General features: G+C 47.0%; 1 protein-coding gene across 2 annotated transcripts in view; it reads left to right on the top strand.

Moving 5' to 3' along the window:
* The window catches only part of LOC125165885 (uncharacterized), an 821,026-nt gene that overhangs the window by 207,266 nt on the left and 592,218 nt on the right, over positions 1-21,542 (top strand). For both annotated transcript variants that reach the window (XR_007152254.1, XM_047859334.1), the window contains one exon: positions 4,998-5,252. The gene's annotated coding sequence lies outside the window, so the exon portion shown is untranslated. The remainder of the gene's footprint in view (positions 1-4,997; positions 5,253-21,542) is intronic.

Here is a 21,542-nt window from a genome sequence, read left to right as displayed (position 1 = left end):
CTTAAAAAATATATTAGGGGCACCTGGATGGCTCTTCGGTTTAGCTACAGGCTTTGACTCAGGTCATGACCTCATAGCTCCTGAGTCTGAACCGCACAGGGCTCTCTGCTGACAGCACAGGGCCCGCTTCAGAGCCTTGGTCCCCCTCTCTCTCCCTGTCCCCCCCCCCTCACTCTTGCACGTACTCTCTCTCTCTCAAAACTAAGTAAACATTAAAAACATTTAAATGTGGTGGCATATGAGAAAAGAACAGCATCTTTTTCAAAGGTAGCAGTGGCTAGGTCATACACAGTGTGGCCCAGGTGTGGGCTTTATTGTTGGGATGGGGGAGCTCTGACCTGTTAAGGACCAAAATTGTCTGGAGAAATCCCCCGGTTCCAAAGCAGGTTGGGAAAGAGAAGTAACTCCAAGAGCTGACAGCAGTGTTTCCTGAAGCAGGGAGAAGGCCTTCCCAAGGCCTTACTGACTTTTCACCCAGCCTTTATCCCGCAGTCCTCGAGAAAAGGGAGAAACAGGTATTTTCAAAGGATTGGTCATGTTTTAATAGGTTCAACGAGTACAACTGTAACAGTAAGTGGGGGGGTTGGGTGGTATTTGGAAGTTCCAGAATATCTTAGTTGATCTACCCTACGACAAGTATTTCGGAAAGGCCGCCGAAGAGAATGGTCTCCAAGTCCTGACTTCTCATTATTTTCCAAGCAGCTCCCTGATGATAGCGAAAAGTAAGGGTTTGTCTGGGGATGGGGGTGGGGGGGGTGGGGTAGACTTCTAAAAAGAGAATTCTGGAAGTCATCGTAATTAAACAAAGAGGAAAAACGTGCCGGACAGGAGCCAGGGAGGGGTGGAGGTTGGGGGCGAAGCTGCGGTGCGTTGGGGATTCCCGACCGAAGACGAGGCTTCTGGGCTGGGAGCAGGCGAGCGGCGGCCCCCGGGGCGCGGGGCTGCGTGAGCGGGGCGCACAGGTGCCCGCGCTGCCCGCAGGTGGGGAGGCCTCGCGGCTGCCCGCTGGGCTCCCCGGGCGGGACGGGGCGCGCGGGAAGTCACCCTGGCGCTCGCTCCCGTCCCCCCGGCCTGACGCCGCCGCCCGGCGCCTTCCCCGCGCCCGCTTCTCCGCGTGCCGCCTCCTGGCTGGGGACCCCGCGGCCCAGCGCTGCCCGCACCCCGGCTGCACACACTCGTTTCGTTCTCCCCAGGCAGCCGGGCACGACGCGTGCTCCTGCCGCCCGGGCCCCGTGGGCAGCCGAGCGCGCGGGGTTGCGACCACGCGGCCGCGCTCGCCGTCCCGGAGGGGACGAGGGGGAGGGCATCTCTCGCCCTCCCCCCCCCCGGGTGCGACCGTCCCCGTTTCTGCCTCCGACCCCCGCGCCGCGCGCGCTAACTCTGGGGGAAGTTGTTGCAAAGTTTCCGAGAGCCGCGTGCAGGCGCGGCCCGGGGCGGGGTGCGGACGCGGGGAGGCGAGGACAGGCGCTCCTCGCGGCGGCTTTGTTCTGCTCCGGGGGAAAGACCTGGCGAGGAGTCGCCGGGCGGGCACCGGGACCGCCAGCCGCGGCATTCCGGCCCCAGCAGGGGCTCTTGGCTCCCGGCGCCCTCCTTCGGGCGGCCCCTCGCCCCCAGCCCCACGGCGACCCTGCGCCCAAGTCCCTAAACCTCCTTCCATCCCCCCAAACTTCACCTACCCGCCCAGACCCCACGTCTGGGGTGGGGGAGGAAAGGTGCGCGACGGGCCGGATGCCTCCAGACGAGCGGGTGTCGGCTTTGGAATGTTTGGGGCTTGTTCCTTCGCCCCAGAAACTGCTTCCCCACGCGGCCCCCCATCCTCTCCCATTTCCCCCACCTCTCGGCTTTCCTCCTCTTCAATTCTAGTGAAACCTAGAAGAAAAATTAGCGCTGCTCAGAGTCCCCCAGAGAGCCAGTGCGGTGGGGATTGAGGGTCTAGGGATGGGGCGAGGTGAGGAGGGGGGTCCCCGGTTCTGGAGGCCGGGGGACGACTGGTAAAGGGCCTGGGGACGGGTCTGCAATTGCGCCGGGCCCGAGACACCTGAATTGCCGGGGGCAAGGCAATGGGTGAGGGGACGCAGAGAGGGGATGCTCGGACGGTACAAGCCGCGCCAGGGGGTCTAGAGGATGGGGAGGCAGCGAGGGCCCCCGAGCCTGACCTTCGGGACGAGGAAGCTTGTGCAGGAGGGAAGGGAGCCGGTGGGGAGCGCGGGGCTCCAGGGTCTAGGGGAGCACGGCCGTCCCGAGAGTCCCGCCGTCGCGCTTTGAGGTTGGGGAAGTTCGGGGTCTGAGAAGTGGGCGCGATGCTCCAGGTGGGAACCCGCCCTCCGGGTCCCTGGACCGAATTGTGCAGCGCCTGCAGCAACAGGTAACCCCGAAGGGTGGAGGCTCCGGGGGCACCCCGAGCTGGCTTTGTCCTGCGGATTAGAGGGCTCTCCTAAGGGACAGCGCTGGGGTGGGCGGGTGGGGTAGGCGAGGTTAAAAAAAACAAACAACAAACGCTTGGGGACCCCCTCGGAATTGTCGGGGAGTGTTGGGTGCAGGACCGTGAATCCGAGTAGAGGAACCGGGATGGAGAAGTCTGGGGTGCGCCCCACCTCCGATTGCGTAAATGCCTTTATCTCACGGGGTTGACCCCCTACCCTTTGCATCTCGTCTCCCGGGACGCCGGGAAACTGACAGAAACTCGATGCCAAGTGGATTGTTCACACTGATTGGCAGGGAAAGTGCGAACAAAGAGGTGCGTCCCCCGGAAACAATGATTTTGGAGATTTTCCCCCCCGTAGACTCGTGCGCGCCGGGAAGGCGGGGGATAAAAGGGTGGTGGGCGGGAGGGGCCCGGGCCCGGCGTCTCCCGGGGGGAAAGTTTCCAGCGAGGTCGCGGGAGGAGAGGGTCGGGACAGAGTTGCGTGGAACTGGGGACGCAGCCGCCCCGGCCGCCTTGGAGGTTCCCGAGCCGGGCGGGAGATGCGGGGAGAGGGAGGGGGCGGGGAGGGGAGGGGAGGGAGAGAGGAAGAAGGGGTGAGAGGGAGAAACCTGCCGCCGCTCGCCGCCTCTTTGTCTGCTCCGGGACTTGGAACAAAAGGGGGAACTCTGATGAACTCTCTCCTCCCCTCTCCCCCGGACGCCCGGGTATCTCTCCCTCTCGCAACTTTGCCGCCGCGACTTTCTCCGCTGTCGGGCCACACACAAAAGTGTCCGAGCGCCTCGCGGACTGCAGCAAGGGAAATGTCCCTTGGCAGTGCGACGAGGTGGGGACGAAGGTGAGTGGAAATTGTTGTCTTGTTTACACACCCCCCCCCCCCCCCCCCCCCCCGCCTAAACTCGCCCGGCTCCCCGCCCTTCCGAGGACGGAGGCGTAGTCCGGTGGCGAAGTTTGGCTGGTAAGTTGTACCTCCTTTCTCTGTTCCCTTCTCTTTTGTTCTTTAGCGAACTTGCACAGAATTGTTTTATTTGTTGATTTTTAATAGGCAGCAGCCAGACAGGCACTTCTCATTAACAGGAGAAGCTGAGGGGGTGGGTGGAGATGGGAGCAAGGGTATCTAAGGGGGGCATTGCCTCGCTTTCTCCCAGTTGCGCACAAACGGAGTAAACTTGCTGAAATGCATGGGGACACGTCCAGTCTCCCTCCTCCCCACCGCCCAACGCCGCCCTGACTTGGGTCTTGGAAAAGAAAGAGACAAGGAGGTGGGGGGGGGGGGCTTATAAGTTAATTGTCTGCGGAGCGCTGTGCAGTTCCAACGCACAATAGGAAAGCTGCAACAATAGAATGCAGAAGAGGTGTGGGTTGCAGGGGAGTGGACTCTTGAGTTGGTGGCCAAGGGGGTCTAGAGCAAACAGGTAAGAGTTCAGAAAGTTTTCTTCGGGGCTGGGGTAGGGTGGAGGAAGCCACAGGTTCCCACTGTCAGAGATACAGGGATGGAGGGATGGGGCCTGGACCACTAGTTAAGAGTCGGCCATCCTGACTGCCCTTTCCAGTTCCCCGACCCACCCGGAATAACCTATGCGGTCCCTGAGATCCAGCCACTATCATCTCTCCAATTTACCCCCCCCCCGCCCCCATTTCGTTGTGTTTGAATAGAAAGGGGAACAGGAGCCCCCCCCCCCCCCCCAAAGCTCCTCAGACCCAGCAGTCCGCCCAGCCTTTTGTGTTTTAACCTTTTGTTTCTGTCTGCCACGCCCGCCCAAAACAAGGATGGCTGTGGCTGCTTCTGCGGGGTGGACGCACAGCCCGATTCCCTCTGTATTATTTATAAGCAAAGGGAGGCTCCCTGACTTCTCTCCCAAGTAGCTGCACTTTGCAGCCTTTCTAGGTTGGTTCCTGCTCGAGGGAGGTGACCACTCTACAGCTAGTAAACACCTCTGATTACTCTGAGATTGCCTTCAGCGCGATCTCACTTCCCCACAAAAGTTGTTTATCTGTCCCGTCCCTTGGTGAGTAGACATTTAGGGACAACGTTGGGAGTTTGTTGCAAGTGGGCAGATGTGTCTGCTAGCTGTTAGGATGCGCTCAGATATTAGGAATGGGTGGAACAGGCTTCTGGAATTCAACAATGCAAATTTAGGTCATTATCTTCAGGTATGTGTTATGGGATCCTTCCAAATACCAAGGTAACTTATCACCTCCTCCACTTTCCTCTCCTGTCCCCACCCCTGAGTTGGAGGTTTTCCTCACACCCTGGGACTTAACTCACCCGCCTTTTCTTTTCGGTTTGACGTGACAAATGAAACATCAAACTGAATAGGCTGCTAATAGCTGGAGGAAACACCCAAACACAGTCTATTGTAACTTCTCAAAGTTATGATTTTGCATAGTATTGTATAGAATATCCATTATTTAAAACTTGCAGCTAGAAATGATTTAAGTGCCAACACTTTGTATATGAAATCTATTACGGCTGCGGTTACTTTTTGTTTTTTTGTTTTTTTTTTTTTTTTTTAAAGAAACTGAGTGGGTAGAATGACTCGGAAACTAACATTAGTTAATTTCAATTGTATAGGTGCAGTTATTATCATCAGCATCTAGAAAGCATCATTCAGGGCATTGACATCCATACTGCATTGTTCTTACTGGATCTTTCTGTCAGTGAACATTATGGAAGTACCAATACAGCATCAAGTTATTCCTGGATGGAAAGTTTTCAAACTTCTTCATTTGGAGTTACTTGAACTTTAGGATGATAGGCTTTTTGACGATGCCTTCCCTATGTGGATTACTACAATTTGATCACTGGGAATTCTCTGCCTCCAAGCAGGTACGTTGCTTTTTTAAAATACTCTACACGCATTTGTTTTTGGGCTGGTGATTCTGCCATTAGAGAATTGTCTAGCTGTTGCCTGATCAAAGTGATTTATGACTTTGGATTTCCTCGTTTTGAACTGGTTTTTGTAGGTTCATTTCATTTGGAATGATGATTTGGGTACTTCTGATGGAACTTTACTAATTTTACAGTGTGTTCTCCAACGTTAGCACACATAATGGATGTGGGTTGTAAAGTCACTAAGGAAAGTTATATAACAATGCTGGGTCCAATAGGCACGTGTCCTATTTTATTTATGATCCATTTTGTTTTTAAATATGGCAGTGGGTGTTTATATATTTGCAGAACTTTTGTGGTTTGCAATATTTCTCTTTTACTTTGATATTCCATTTTGGTAAACAAAATCCAAAAGTGACCAGAAATAGATGCATTAATGACAGGGAGTCACTGTTAAGTACAAGTTCTATCAGAATGAAACTTGACTGTGTAATAACAACAGAGGCTGGTAAAGTTGTTTAATCTTTATAGTATACATCAAGTTTTTATAGTGTTCATTAAGAGTCTTATAGTCCTTCTTTTTAAGTCCTTACGATTCATTTTTGTTAATCTCTGTTAGGAAGCAGTTAAAAGTTCACATAAATACTGTCGGTAATAGAAAAAGTAGTTTGATACAGTATTTAATTTCCTTGTTTAGCAGTTGCTTGCCATGGAAAGCGAGAGTTTTCTTTGTTTAAAATAGGTTGATTTGAAATGATTTAAAAGTTGTCGGATTTGATACTCAAAAATGATTCAAGTTCAAGGTGGTTTAAAATCCTACAGATAGAGAATATCATTGATATATTACTGTATTGGGAAATGTTAAGGTCTGGTCAGAGATGCTAATTGGGAATTGGACATCTTTTCATCCTGCTGTAAGTAAAAAAAAAAAAATACTGTGATTTGCTTCTTTCTAGTTATGTCAACTTGGGCAAGCTCTAGTTTATTGTCCAATAAAAATGACGGTTAGGTTAAAGAAACTTTAAGAAATCTTTTGGCTTTAAGATTTTGTGATTTGTTGGTTGCTCTCGTCATTAAGGTGCATCATCTCTCGTGAGGTTTGTTTTTAAATTGTTGAACAATAGACTTACTGACATGGAAAACTTCATATATATTAATAATTATTTCATATGCATGCTTAATTCAGGGAGTATTCAGGAAATACGCTTTACATTTGTAGTAAAATGTACTTTCAGCAAAGTTTGCTAGATGAAAATGTCCGATGTCCTCAAACATTTTTAAACAAAAGTCACCTGCCGGCATATTTTCGGGGGAATAAGGAGTGCAGTGTTGTTTCCCGGAAGGTATTTTACAAAAGTGTTACAAAGGTCTAAACCGAGTATGTTTGAATTTGTTCTAATGACCACCCTGAAAGGGGCTCAGACATGGGCTTGGAACGAAACAGATCTGAGTTTGAATCCCAGCCCAAGTAACTACTCACTGTGATACATTGGCCAGGATATTGATTTCCTTGGGTCTCAGTTTCCTCACTGGTAAGTGGGGATCATAATACTTAGCCCATTGAGTTATTGTGGGGAAGATGTTTTTTAAAAGCGTATATGTAAGAAAAAAACTGAAAGATGGATAAAGACCTGTAAATATATAATAAGAGGCACTATTATGACCTTTCACAATGAATTAGTGGTGCCTTGATACTTCCAATGTTCTCTGTTGATTGACTGCCTTACAAGTTTCAAGCCACAGTAACCAAAACTACTTACTGAAATAATCAGTCAAGTGGGATAGAAGAAGATTTTACATACTCAAATGTTTTTCTCTAAAAATATGTTCTACCGGGGCTCCTGGGTGGCTCAGTTGGTCGAGCGTCTGACTTCATCTCAGGTCATGATCTCGCGGTTTGTGAGGTCGAGCCCCGCGTCAGGCTCTGTGCTGAGCCTGGAACTTGCTGCGGATTCTGTGTCTCCCTCTCTCTCTGCCCCTCCCCTGCTCGTGTGCTCTCGCTCTCTCTCTCTCTCTCTCTCTCTTTCAAAAATAAACATTAAAAAAATGAAAATATGTTCTGTTTACCTCTTTTATCAGTTAAATGTGGATGAATCCACTTCAACAAACACTTACTTAAAAGTCTTACGTGTGTAAGCAAATTGCTGAAGGTTATGGCTTCAACTTGGAATATGTGGCTCTTCCATTTCCTTACACAAGTTTCTGTAAATGGAGATAATCACACGTTTCTAGAATTAATTTACTCAAATTCTCTATTTTCAATGCTATCAGTGATGAATAGACCTAGATATAGTTTTAAGATTTTTGTTCATCCACTTTTCAGCTGTAATAGAAAGTGATGGTTCAGTGGTTTCTTGATGGGGAAATCGAGAACTCTAGCACATTTTCTCACATTACTTTTTATAGAATGGTCCTTACTTAAATAAAAAAACTCTGTTAGTATAAACAACACTTAGAAGCATAGCATATCATTGTGTAATAACGTTTAAAGTCGTGGATTTTCATTTTCGAGATCTGTAATTTAGCAAGACACATTGCCTTCTCTGAGTGATTATTTAGTTTGAGGAAGATTATATTCATTTACCCTTAGGATGTTTCTGATGGGACCGTTAAGGTATTGCTTCCTCTCATTTGTAACTCTAGTTGCCTAGAAATGACAATACTAAGGAAAACATGGGATAAATTGATATTAAAATGGAAAAATGTGTCTTTTGAGATATATCCAAAACTTTCTGTTTGTGGGCAACATTGATTTTAAGCATCAGATTAGATAGCATTCATATAGCAACTACTAATAAATTGTAATTACAGAGTTTACAAGGATAAGTTCCTTTACATTTTCTTTTTTTTTTAAGTTTATTTATTTTGAGAGAGTGGGGGAAGGGCAGGGAGAAAGACAAAGAGAATCCCAAGAAGGCCCAGCGCTGTGAGCATGAAGCCCAATGCAGGGCTGGAACCTGTGAGATCATGACTTGAGCTGAAACCAAGAGTCCGTACCCTCGACTGACTGAGCCCTCCAGGGGCCCCTCCTTTACACGTTCTATATAAAAGCATGTATTTAACTTTGAACTTGATAAGTCTAGGAGGTAATGGCTTGAACCTTTTGTTGTATTTTGAGTTATCGTTTCTACTTATTTATTTGCTATGAGTTTCTGTAGGTATACTAGGTGTTCCCAAGTTTACTTTGGTTTCTTCTTTGTGGCCTTACATTTGCTGATTGTTACATGCCAGCCATTTCTAAGAACTTTGATGGTATTTCTGTTCTTTATTGTTGTAGATACAGGTGTTTATTTGAAGATACAGGAATATATTGATCATGAGCCAGTGAAACCTACTTTGGCCATTCATTCTTTCCTCATTCATTCTTTAAATAATACTTATTTAGTGCCTTGTATATGTCAAGCATTGTGCTATACACTGAGGATACAAAAAACAAAAAAAACTGTGTACTCTTAGAGCTTTTACTGGTAATGATAAAGTAGGTGTTAAAGGTGGCAGCTACTGTTGAGAAAAATAAACCAGAAAAGAGGAGAGAGGGAGTGGGAAAGAGGAGGTTGCGATTTTCAGGGGGTTGGCCAAGGAGGACCCCCTGGAAAAGGTGACACTTGAGGGATGGTAAGAAGGAAGGGAAGGAATGAGCTGCGTGAGGTCAGTAGGGGAGCATTCCGCCAGAGGCCTGGCTAGTGCCTGCTTAATCAACAGAAAGCAAAGAAGGCATAAACGGCTGGAGGGGAGTGAGCAGAGGGGGTGGTGGTGGGAGTTGAGGTCAGAGAGGAAATAGGAATACGGTGGGCAGATCACATGGTTCTTAAAGGCCATCATGAAGACTTTGGCTTTTTTCAGGGAGGGGCATGGGGTACCACTGAGGGGTTTTACAGTGATTGACCTGATGTAACTAATGGTGACATAGAATGACTCAGGTGAGGAGAAACCCGAAGTGGACAAAGGGTAGAAGAAGCAGGAAGACTGTTTAGGGACCTATTTCAGGTATAAAGAGGTGACGTCAACTTGGTACAGGTAGCATGGAGGTGTGGCGAGAAGAGGTTGAATTCTAAAGATATGTTGGCTGGGGGATTTTCTGGTCGGTTGGATAGGAAGTAGGAGAGGAGGAGGGGAGTCAAATGTGATTCTGAGATTTTTGACCTGAGCGCCCGAATGGACCAAACGCCCATGAACCGAGATGAAGTGCGGGCTTGGGTTCCAGGAGACCAGGAGCTTAGTGGGACACATTAAGACACGTTTTAAGCATCGAGGCAGTTTGATACATGAGTCTGGTTTTCTGGGAAGGAACCTAGAGATGCAAATTTGTGAGCTGGAAGACATGAGATGCCATTTGAAGCCACAGTCTCGGATGAGATCACCAAGGGAGTAACTATAGGAAGAAAAGAGGTCTAGATACGGAGCCCTCCGGATTGAGGAGTGGGGAAGAAGAGAAGGGTCAAGCGAAGGATAGTGATTCTAGGCTGCCGCTGAGGTGGAAACCCAGTGAGAGTGTCTCCAGCAGGAGGGCAAGATCATCTGCGGCAAGTGGTGCTGCAAGACTGAGCAAGATGACAGTTGAGAATAGGCCTTCGGGCTTGGCGTTTGGGATGTCGATGCTCATTGGCGGTCTTGCTGGATAGAGCAGTTTGGGTGAATGGTGAGAGGTCACATCTCTTTCCTTATTTGTGTGGTCCATTACAGACCTTTAAAACCTCATCTACTCCAACTAGAATTTGTTAGTACTTTATAATTGATAAAATGCTCTCACGTATGTGATCTCTGCCAAGCCTCAGAGCAACCGGAGAGAAATGGGATGGTGATATCTACGTTTATCTTAGGGAAGGAAAAGTCGAGACTCAGAAGTGAAGTGATTCGTCCAGAGTCACCCAAATATATGAGATAGGTGTCTTTCAACCGCAAACCTCTTACCACTCACAATAGGGGGATGGTAATAATAATAAACAAATCCCACTACAATGGGAGGGAGGTGGTGATGGCAGGATGGCATCAGAGAGGAAGTGATTATCCTCTGGGGTCAGAGAGGACTTTTTCCAGTTGGGTTTTTAAATTTTTTTTTAAATGTTTATTTATTTTTGAGACAGAGAGAGATAGAGCATGAACGGGGAAGGGTCAGAGACAGAGAGGGAGACACAGAATCTGAAACAGGCTCCAGGCTCTGAGCTGTCAGCACAGAGCCCGACGCGGGGCTCGAACCCACGAACTGTGAGATCGTGACCTGAGCTGAAGTCGGATGCTTAGCCGACTGAGCCACCCAGGCGCCCCATCCAGTTGGGTTTTTAAAAGATGAATAGCATTTTGGCATCTAGTCAAAGGGGAAGGATATTCTAGGCTTGGGAGATATGATGTGCAAACATGCCGAAGGCTGAAGCATGGGGTGACAACTGAAATGTATTTGGGGTGCTTAAGCTATTTATTTCCTTGCTGATGTGGAGAGTGGGTGGGAGGCAGGGGGGAGTGATAGCAAGTGCTAGTTCAAGCTTGGATTGAAATCGGGTTTTAATAACACAACTATTAAGTGCCACTATTATTATTATTATTATTATTATTATTATTATTAATTATTATTGTAGAGTATTTATTTAAGCAGTCTCTACACCCAACATGGGGCTGGAACTCACAACCCTGAGATCAAGAGCCACACTCTAGAGTTCTATGGACTGAGCCAACCAGGCACCCCTAAACGCAATGTGCCTCATGCCATGCAAGATAGTTATACACAACCTAGTTAGAAATGCCCGAACATATGTACATCCCCACAAATGTGCTGTCTTAGTCTGGTCTGGCGACTGTCGCCAAGCACCACAGTTGGGTGGCTTATAAACAACAGAAACTTATTTCTGACAGTCCTGGACTCTGGGAAGCCCAAGATAAAGACATGGGCAGACTCAGTGCCTGGTGACGGCTGGCTTCCTGGTTCAGAGATGGCTATTTTTTTGTTTTTGGCTGTGCCCTCACATGGAGGAAGGGGCAAGGGATCTCCCTTGGTATCTCTTTTATAGGAAACCCGTTCATGGGAGGGCCACTCCGATGATCTAAGCACCACCCACAGGCCCCCACCTCCAAACATTGTTACATTGGGAATTAGGTTTCCATATAGGAATTTTTTTTGGTGAGGGGGAGGTGATACAAACGTTCAGTCTATAGCATGTATATTTTCAAAATTCTAGTCATTCTTCAAAAGTAAATGAAAGTGTGAATCCTGTAGCACCAAAGAGGGTTTGGTGACTATATTTCTAGCCTGTATCCATCCGGATGCTTTTGGCTTCAAGGAAGAAAATAACCCCAAGTGGCTTAAAAAGTCAGGATTTTTATTTTAGTTTTTGGTTTCACAGAAAAGAAATTTGGAGCAGGGCTATTCCAGGACTGGCTGATTTAGGCAGCTGAGCAGCGCTAGGGTTCCTGATTAACTGACTTTTTCTTCTGGTTCTGAGATAACCGTTGTAGTGGGAAGCATCATGTCCCCCTGACTTGGGATCCTAAGATAGGAAGGGCTGAATTCTTGGGTCCACACACACACACATACACACACCCCATTTTTAGAACTTTCTATCATGCCTGAAATATCCCCTGTGCCCATTTGCTGTCAACTTCTATTCCCACCCACTGGTCTTAGGCAACCACTAATGTACTTTGTGTCTCTCTAGACTGGTCTTTTCTGGACATTTCACACTTAAATGGAGTCCCGCAATCAGCCGTCCTTTTGCTTGGCGTCTTTCGCTCGCTGTAAGGTTTTTGAGGTTTATCCATATTGTTGCATGTGTTGGGAGCGTGTTCCTTTTTATTGCTGAGGAATGTTCCATTGCATGGATATACCACATTTATGTTTCTGTTCACCAGGTAATGCACATGTGGGTGGTTTCCATTTCTTAGCTATCACAAATAATGCTGCGATGAACGTTTATATACACGAGGTTTTGCATGGACATATGTTTTCATTCCTCTTGGGTAGATATGTAGGAGTTGAATTGCTGTTGCGTATGGCAAATTTATATTAAGCTTTTTCAGGAAGCGCCAAACTGTCTTACAAAGTGGGGATGTCAGTTTGCAGCTTTGAGAATTAACCAACAAAGGACCAGAGTTCCAGTTTCTCTGCCTCCTGGTCTTTTATATCTTTTTAAGAATGAGGCAAACTTCCTGGGGCGCCTGGGTGGCTCAGTCGGTTAAGCGTCTGACTTCAGCTCAGGTCATGATCTCACAGTTGGTGAGTTCGAGCCCCGTTTGGGGCTCTGTGCTGACAGCTCAGAGCCTGGAGCCTGCTTCGGATTCTGTGTCTCCCTCTCTCTCTGCCCCTCCCCCACTCACACTCTGTCTCTGTCTCTCTCAAAAATAAATAAAGATTAAAAAAGAAATAAAAGAACGAGGAAAACTTCCAAAGAAGTCGAGAAGACTTCCTAGGGCATCTATAGAAGCCCATGACAAAACTAGTCGCTAAAAGGGGGCATGAGATTCCTCGGAGAGGCTTGGGCTGGTCGGGTAACCCCCCGGAACCCAGGAAGAGACTCCTAACGCGCATCGGTGCCCAGTGTTAGTACAAGATTGGATGGGGTTGGCTTATGTGTCAGTAACCAAGAGACTCAGCCATATGTCCGTGTGCCAGGCTAAAGACGTACTGTTGGTATAAACATACAAAGCAGAGCCAAGTGCTGTGTTTATGTGACAATTATGATTTAAAAGGTAGCCACAAACCCAAACACCAGTAATAAAGCCTATGGGAATTGGGGTTAGTCTCTGCTTATCTCGGTAAGAATTACTGGAAATTAACCTGTCCCACCGACTCGCAAAACAGGCACAGCCTTGGTGAGTGACTCTGTGGGCAGTTGCTAAGCCCCGACATTCCTTTCCTATGAAGTACCATGTAACTTTTTTGGCATTCCAGTAACAGTATTTTATAATCTTGGTTAAGTGCAAGTTAACAGCCACCAAATCCTTGGCTTAAGATATAGAAAGATATTTAGGCTATGTTAAGTGTGGGACAACTTGGCAGCAGCTGAGCCAGGATGGGAAAAAAATAAAACCCAACCCAAGACTATATTTTCATAGTCTACGTTATTCTTTTATTAGTTCTCTTAAAATCTACTTTTTTTTAAAAGCGGTTTTTGAAACATTTTAGAGAGTGCGAGTGGGGGAGAGGGGCAGAGGGAGAGAGAGATGTCTTTATCTTTTTTTTTTTAAGATTATTTATTTTGAGAGAGAGTGAGCATATGTGGAAGTGGGGGAGGGGCAGAGAGAGAGAGAGAGAGAGAGAGAGAGAGAGAGTCCCAAGCGGGCCCTGAACTGTCAGCACAGAGCCTGACACAGGGCTCAGACTGATGAACCATAAGATCATGACCTGAGCCCAAACCGAGGGTCAGATGCTTAACCAGCTGAGCCACCCAGGCGCCCCAGAGAGAGGATCTTAAGCAGGCTCCATGCTTGGCCCAGAGCCTGACGCAGGGCTCCGTGCTGTGACCCTGGGACCATGACCCGAGTCGAAATCGTGAGTTGGGTGCTCAACCAACTGAGCTGCCCAGGCGCACCTAAAATCTATGTCTATTTTTCATTGTGAATTTTAACATGCAATTAGGGATAGATGACCCCATATATGTGTAGGCTATTGATGCTACTACCCTCTGTTGCAAAATCCAGAACATGTGGGTCAGCATGTTTATTTCAGTTAAATGAAGGAATTTCAAGTGATTTCAGGCCTGAAAGTCCCTGAAAATCTGAAAAGCAAACATTTTGCTAACTTAGAAGGCGTCCACAAATAATTCAGAGAACGTAGGCATAGTCATGTGACACTCCTGCTTTTAAAATTATTTTTTGTTTTCTTCCTTCAAATCGTAAAGTAGGTACCAGTATAGACTATGACATCTAGAATTTTGTAACTGTTAGAGGCGCCTGGGTGGCTCAGTCGGTGGAGTGTCCAACTTCAGCTCAGGTCATGGTCTCACAGTTTGTGCTTCGAATTCTGTGTCTCCCTCTCTCTCTGCCCCTCCCCCACTCACACCCTGTCGCTCTCTCTCTTTCTCTCTCTCTCAAAAATAAATAAACAGAATTTTGTAACTATAGTCTTAATACTGATATTTTGAATTATACAGTGACTACTTAAAAGAGTCTCCAAACAATCCCAGTAGTTCTTACAATAATGGGTAATTGATTCTAGAGGTGGAAAAAGCCAAGAAGAGAACTTTAAGTGTCTTAGTTATTGATCTTAGTGGGTATAAGGTATACATCTTAAAATGTATAGTCTAGTGTTCTATTTCTCAGAAGAATAGTAACCATTACAGAAACCCTGCACATTTGTGTAGCAGGATCTTACATATCCTCTTTTAAAATTTTTAGTTATTTATTTATTTGACTTTTCTTTCAAATTCCATGTGGTAGGTGTTACTAACATTCTCATTTGGCAGGTGAAGAAACTGGGGCTCAGAGAAGTATCTAGCCCAAATGACCAAACTAGTAAATAGAACAAGGCAAGTCTAATTTAGAGTCCGGCAATGTAAACAAGGACAGGAGAATATCCCACTCGAGCAGATAATTTTTCTGGTTTCATGTGGACATGGTTTACTCTTATCCTGCAAATACTGTGAATATATTTTGAGACCCAGACGTTTAATCAGGCTTAAAGGGAGGATGGTCTGCCCTGATGGTGCTTTTAAATTCCTGAGGGATTGTTTTAAAAGCAGTGGTTGAGAAGCCAGCATGGTGGTGAAACTGATCAGCATTCAGGAGTTTTATTTGTCAGATTTTAATGCGATGGCGTCCTTATTTCGTGAATATCCCGGCGATGGTGCATGACAACGTTCACAGAATCCCCGTTCTGTAGCAAAAGAAAAAAACGGATTTTGGACTTTCTGTTCATCTCATTTCTTCTTCAAGTCAGATGTCCAAAGAAGAGCTTTGGGTGGCTTACAACAATAACTGAACCAAAAACCCTAGCTTCATCTTGCTTTGTCCCTGAGCTTAGGTGTCTCCCTGTGTCTCTCTCTCTGGCCCTCTCGCTTCCCGGCCCCACCCCATCTCCTTGTCTATCTGGATACACATGCAAAAGGGTTCTGTACATCGGCTTGCTCTTTCTTTGTAGATCTGTCCCCTATTCTGGGCTGTCTGCTTTGCTGAGCAGCTACTGTGGAGTGCGATGAGCCTCTCAGGAGACTTCTTGTCCTTTCGTTGGGGCTGAGGCCAAAGGTAGGCCCAAGCGACCTGGTCTGTGCCTTCCTTCTCCGCCTCAGGCTTGGGTCTTACTAGCTTCCTGGATATTACCACTTCCATAGGGCAGATAGGATGTCTTTTCTAGAAGCCTGTGGCAGAGCGAAGCCTAACTTCACAAGCTCTGCTTCCTTTCTCCTGGGTCTGGGTGTATCCTGTTTGAACGTGGCCTTCTGATGCTGTGGGTTTGGGAGGCTTTTTGAGCCCCTGCTTTTCTAGACTGGCTTGGAAGGAAGAAGAGAACTTGAATCTCCCTCAGTAGTGCACACCAGTAGGTCCATTGCCTACCCTTTTTGTGGCTTTCATTTGGTGGCCCTGCGGGGCATTTTGGACCGGACCTAGATCTTTACAGCTCCTGTTAAGGTCGGAAGGTGAACCCTAGCGAGTGAACTAGGCTATTAGAATAAAAAAAAAAAAACCCACCTAGACCCTTGAATCTCCTTTCATTGGGATGCAAGTAAGATGCAGAAGAAAGAAGTTGTCTCAAAACAGAAACACCCAGAGGTGGGCCGTGTGCGTGGCCCTCTGCCCTTGTGTCAATACCCTGTGTTTCCGCCCCTCGTTCTGTCTGCCTAAGGGCCACCACAGTGCCACCTACCTGCTCCGCGGCGTGACCTCTGAATCCCCAGGGTTTGTGTGCGCTCAGGCTTCCAAAGCCAGGGGTAGTTTTTGGGCTAGTTCTGGCTGAAGTCGATCGCTTTGGAATGTGGGAGTCCACCCAGGCGCTCAGAACCGCGTCAGGGAGCCTTGACCATCTTGTGGTCCCCGTGCTATTTTCTGACTCCTGGGCTCTGCGTCACTGTAAGTCATTAGTACCTACCGATTCAGCTTAGTTACACAAGTTCAGGGACTTGATGTGCGGATGCAAATGGTTTCTCTTTGCACGTCCTGGTCTTTTGCGTTCCTTGGTTGTTTTGTCTCTGGCCTCGGTTGGGCCTGGTCCTCCTCTGCTACTGTTTTGTCCTTGGTTCTCCTCTTCCCTTCTCAGTCCTCAGAGCTGGCCGGTTCCACTGCGTCTTTGCCAACCCCAGTGGTCTCAGCTTCTACCCCCTGTTCTTAGGGAATAATCTTGGATCTCAATATGTTGCTACAAAAAAAAAAAAAAAAAGTCATACAACATATTTCCAAAATCAGAACTCTCCATTTGCTGTTATCCTGTCTGCCCTTCTCTCCAGGAGATTGTATTCAGGAAAATTCAGGAAAATACCTGAAGTTTGGGGAACTACAGAGCCTCTCAACCATCTAAAGAGAATTAAGTTGGGCTGAGCACCGTTTTTATGTCAAGTGTATCTTAGTGCTCTGATTCTGTGAAAACTGGCTGAATAATATATGTGGTCGGGGATACTTTATTAACCAGACTATTTGATGAATCCACGGAAGGGATTGTAACGAAGTAGCTGAAATAGACTAGCCTTGAGTGGAGTGATGAATAATAGGCATTTTGTTTTGAGTTTTTGGTTTTTTTTTTCTTTCTTTTTAAGTTCATTTATTTTGACAGACAGACCAGAAGAAGGGCAGCGAGAGAGGGAGAGAGAGAATCCCAGGCAGGCTCTGCGATATCAGCACAGAGCCTGCTGTGGGACTTGAACTCACAAACCATGAGATCATGACCTGAGCCAAAACTGAGTCGGACACTTAACCTACTGAGTCACCCAGACGCCCTTGTTTTGAGTTTCTTTCTTTCTAAAAAAAAAAAAAATCACATTTATTTATTTTTGAGAGACAGAGAGAGACAGAGCATGAGTGGGGAAAGAGCAGAGAGAGAGGGAGACACAGAATCAGAAGCAGGCTCCAGGCTCTGAGCTGTCAGCACAGAGCCCGACGTGGGGCTTGAACCCATGGACTGTGAGATCATGACCTGAGCTGAAATCAAGAGTCAGATGCCCAACTGACTGAGCCACCCAGGCACCCCATACTCTCTTTGGTATCTTTTGAATTTTATTTTATTATTACTTAAAATTTTTAAAAATGTTTATTTTTGAGAGGTGGGGGAGAGAGAGAGCGAGCGAGCAAGGGAGGGACAGAGGGAGAGAGAAGGAAACACAGAATCTGAAGCAGGCTCTGAGCTGTCAGCACAGATCCTAGGGCTTGAACTCACAAACCGCAAGATCATGACCTGAGCCAAAGTCGGATGCTTAACTGACTGAGCCATTCAGGCGCCCCTTGTATATTTTGTATTTAAACTATGTGACTACATTTATCCCAGTATAAACAGGGGGGGTGAACGGAAAGAGGGAGGGGAGGGAGCGAGGAAGGAAACTATTAATTATAGAGATTCATTACATCAATTAAGTAATATTTTCAAGTCATATGCTTATCTAAAGTACTTTGCAAAGCTCTTGGGGTATAAAAGTACATAGTAAAAGGAACTCTTTAGAGATCCCTATGTGCCGGTCTTTAGGGAAATGGTCTTTAAACCTGTCAACAACCCCATAAAGCAGGCATTGTTATCCACTTTTTACAAGTGAAGAAATGGAAGCTGTTAATGGTAGGGCCGGGGCTGGACCCAAGTAGATCTTCATGCACACGCTGTGCCATGATGCCACCTTAGTCCGCTTGGGCTGGTATAAAAAAACTGTGCAGACCGGGCGGCTTAAACAGCAGACGTTATTTCTCTCCCTCCTGGAGGCTAGGAAGTCCACTCTCAAGGTGTAGACAGGCTCAGTGCCGGGTAAGGGCTCTATTCCTGGTGTGCAGCTGATTGCCTTCTTGCTGAATCCTCCCTTGGAGGAGACAGAGAGAGATCTGGTCTCTTCCTCCCCTTATAATGGCACCAGTGCCATCATGGGGACCCCATTCTCATGACCTCGTGACCTCGTTCAGACCCAATTACCTCCCAAGGGCCTTACCTTCAAATACCATCGCACTGGACATTACGATGTCAATGTATGAATTTGGGGGGGTGGGGGGACACAAACATTCAGTCCGTAGCACTGCCTCTTCAACACAGGCATCCGCAACTAGGCATCAGCTCACTGGCAACCCTGGCCTTGAGCGAAGCTGTCACGTGGGGGAGATGTGATGGCTACCGGCTACAGTTCCCACCCTCTCGGTCGCCTGCTCTCCCTTTGCCGTATGCATCCTCCATCTTGGCCTCTTTCCTTTTCTTTCCTCCAGAGCAGTTGAGTCTCTCCAGATGCTATTCCATCCGTCCATCTACAGAGCATTCACCTTGCAGCCCCTCATTTAAATATCACTGGGTACCCATCACTTGTCAGGACTGGGCTAGATGCTGGGGATACAAAGTTAAGCAAAACGGCATGATTCCTGCCATCGTGTAGCTGTTTCTTTTTCTTTCTTTAACCCTTTATTTGTTTTTGAGAAAGGCAGAGACAGAGCACAAGCAGGGGAGAGGCAGAGAGAGAGGGAGACACAGAATTTGAAGCGGGCTCCAGGCTCCGAGCTGTCAGCACAGAGCCCGACGCGCGGCTCAAACTCACGAACTGTGAGATCGTGACCTGAGCTGAAGTCAGACGCTTAACTGACTGAACCACCCAGGTGCTTCCAATTTTTTTTTTTAATAGCTTAATGAATTTAACTTTCTTCTTTTTTTAATGTTTATTTATTTATTTAAAAAAATTTTTTTAACGTTTATTTATTTTTGAGACAGAGAGAGACAGAGCATGAACGGGGGAGGGTCAGAGAGAGAGGGAGACACAGAATCCAAAACAGGCTTCAGGCTCCGAGCTGTCAGCCCAGAGCCCGACGCAGGGCTCGAACTCACGGACCGCGAGATCACGACCTGAGCCAAAGTCAGATGCTTAACCGACTGAGCCACCCAGGCGCCCCTATTTATTTATTTTGAGAGAACCAGTGGGAGAGGGGCAAGAGAGAATCTGAAGCAGGCTGTACGCTCAGCACAGAGCCCAACACAACTGTGAGATCATGACCTGAGCTGAAATCAAGAGTCGGATGCTTAACTGACTGAACCTCCCAGGTGCTGGCACTTAACCTTCTATGGAGTCATGATCCGCCCCCCACCCCCCACCCCCGTTTTTTATAACCCACAGAACTTTCGTTAACAAAATTCCACAGAATTAAGCTTTTGATAAACATACGTTTTGGAAATAATGACCAAAGGGTGTTTTTTGTTTTTTTTTTTTTTTTAAATGAAAACTCAGTAACTTGACAGATGAATGTGTAAACCTCTACAAAATAGTATTTGAATTTAAATGGTGGGCTTTCAGTCCAAGGGAGAGATGTGAGGAATTTTAGGCACTGTGACATGTCCTAATAGTGTAACAATTTAGGGCAGCAGAAACCTTTCTGTGTCTCTCAGGTCCTATAAAAGGTAGCTGCTCCCTGTGGCTCTGAGAAGACCCCAAGGCATCGACTACTGTCACCTATGCGTGATCATAATGGACTAGAACAAAAATGTGGAGTGCAGTAAAATAAAGATGATGTAGGCATCCAGAATGAGTACCGTGGGGCTAAGAGTGACTGTCCCACAGTTTAGCCCCTACGTACGCTTGTCCCTTGGTTTCCTGTCATTTCAACGTGATTCCATAGAGGCCGGGTGGCCTTGGCTGTATAATGCCACCCCCCCCCCACCTCCCCCACAAGAGATCAGATCCTAATATCTGGAGACTCTAAGTGTTACCATGTAAGGAAAATGGTTTTTGCAGACGTAATTAAGTTAAGGACCTTGACATGGGGAGATTTTCCTGGGTTATTCGGGTGGCCCAATCCTAAGTGTCCTTGTAGGAGACAGGCAGAAGGAGATCGTCCCTGCAGAGCGGAGGTGATATGAAGGTGATGGCAGAGATTGAGGTGATGTGGCCACATGCTGAGGAATGCCAGCAGCCACCACAAGCTGGGAGAGCCAGGATTGGATTGTCCTCCAGGGCCTCCCAAGGGAGCATGACCCTGTCAACACCTTGATTTTGGATATCTGACCTCCAGAATCACGAGAGAATAAATGCCTGTGATTTTCAGCCCTGGGGTTTGTGCCGATTTGTTAGAGCCGCGTTAGGACAGGACTAGGAGCTGCACACTCTGAGGGCGGGGCTGTGTGTTCTCTGTCCTTGGCCTCTATTCAGCGAGCAGAGTTCTGTCTTTACAGGTACTCAAACACTGGAGTACTTGAACGGACTTCTTCATTGGCTCAGCGATTCAGAGCCTGAAGATTTGTATTTAAAATTTCATTGCAAGAGAAGGGAGAGCAGCAAGATCTGATTTGCAAAAGAAGAAATTAATGCCCCTGAGGCTTAGTCTCCCGGATGAGTTTATTGCATCTGGAAGTTGGATTTACACCACCTTTCTATGTAGCAGTTCCTTCACTGCCCTGCAATATTAATAATACCACCAAAGAGGCTTCATCTAGCAGAACAAGAAAAGTGAGTCATTGCAGGCAGTGGTTTGACGTCTTAATTAAATACCACCTTGGTGCTGGCTTTCTCTTCGCTTGCACTGACGATATCTAAATGACAGTGGTCTGGGATCTCTAGATCCAGCATGAAATGTCTTCTGCTCAAATCCTCCATAAAATGTAATTTGGAACTTCTGAGCTTGGCTCTCACTGAAGCAGAACCCTCGTGTATTTACTGGGACTTTAGAGGCATGGGAACCGCAAGATCGCGTTCTTTGGGGACTAGAAACAGTTTGTTTTCACATATGCGGAAGCTGCAGAAAAAAAAAAATCTGGAATCCTGGCTCCGTAGACTGGCCTGCTAATGAACATTGTGACATTATGACATTTCTTATAGACATTTTGCGTTTGTCCCATAGGGAGACAACGTCTTCTTGAAAAACCATGCCTCTAGAACCTCAGTTATGTCGTCAAGCCACGCAGGAGTTAAAATAAATTGCTAGAACATTTTACCAAATATTCTTAAACCAATGGCAATGGGTTTTGCCATGCAGCATTGTGGTTCTGTGTTGACGATTTTGTTTTTGTTGCTGTTTTTTTTTTTTTTTAATTTTTTTCAATGTTTATTTATTTTTGGGACAGAGAGAGACAGAGCATGAACGGGGGAGGGGCAGAGAGAGAGGGAGACACAGAATCGGAAACAGGCTCCAGGCTCCGAGCCATCAGCCCAGAGCCCGACGCGGGGCTCCAACTCACGGACTGCGAGATCGTGACCTGGCTGAAGTCGG

This window comes from Prionailurus viverrinus, chromosome B2 (genome assembly GCF_022837055.1).
Source record: "Prionailurus viverrinus isolate Anna chromosome B2, UM_Priviv_1.0, whole genome shotgun sequence".
NCBI lineage: Eukaryota > Metazoa > Chordata > Mammalia > Carnivora > Felidae > Prionailurus > Prionailurus viverrinus.
Note: the sequence above shows the minus strand (reverse complement) of the source record. Positions and strands in the feature narration are given on the sequence as shown.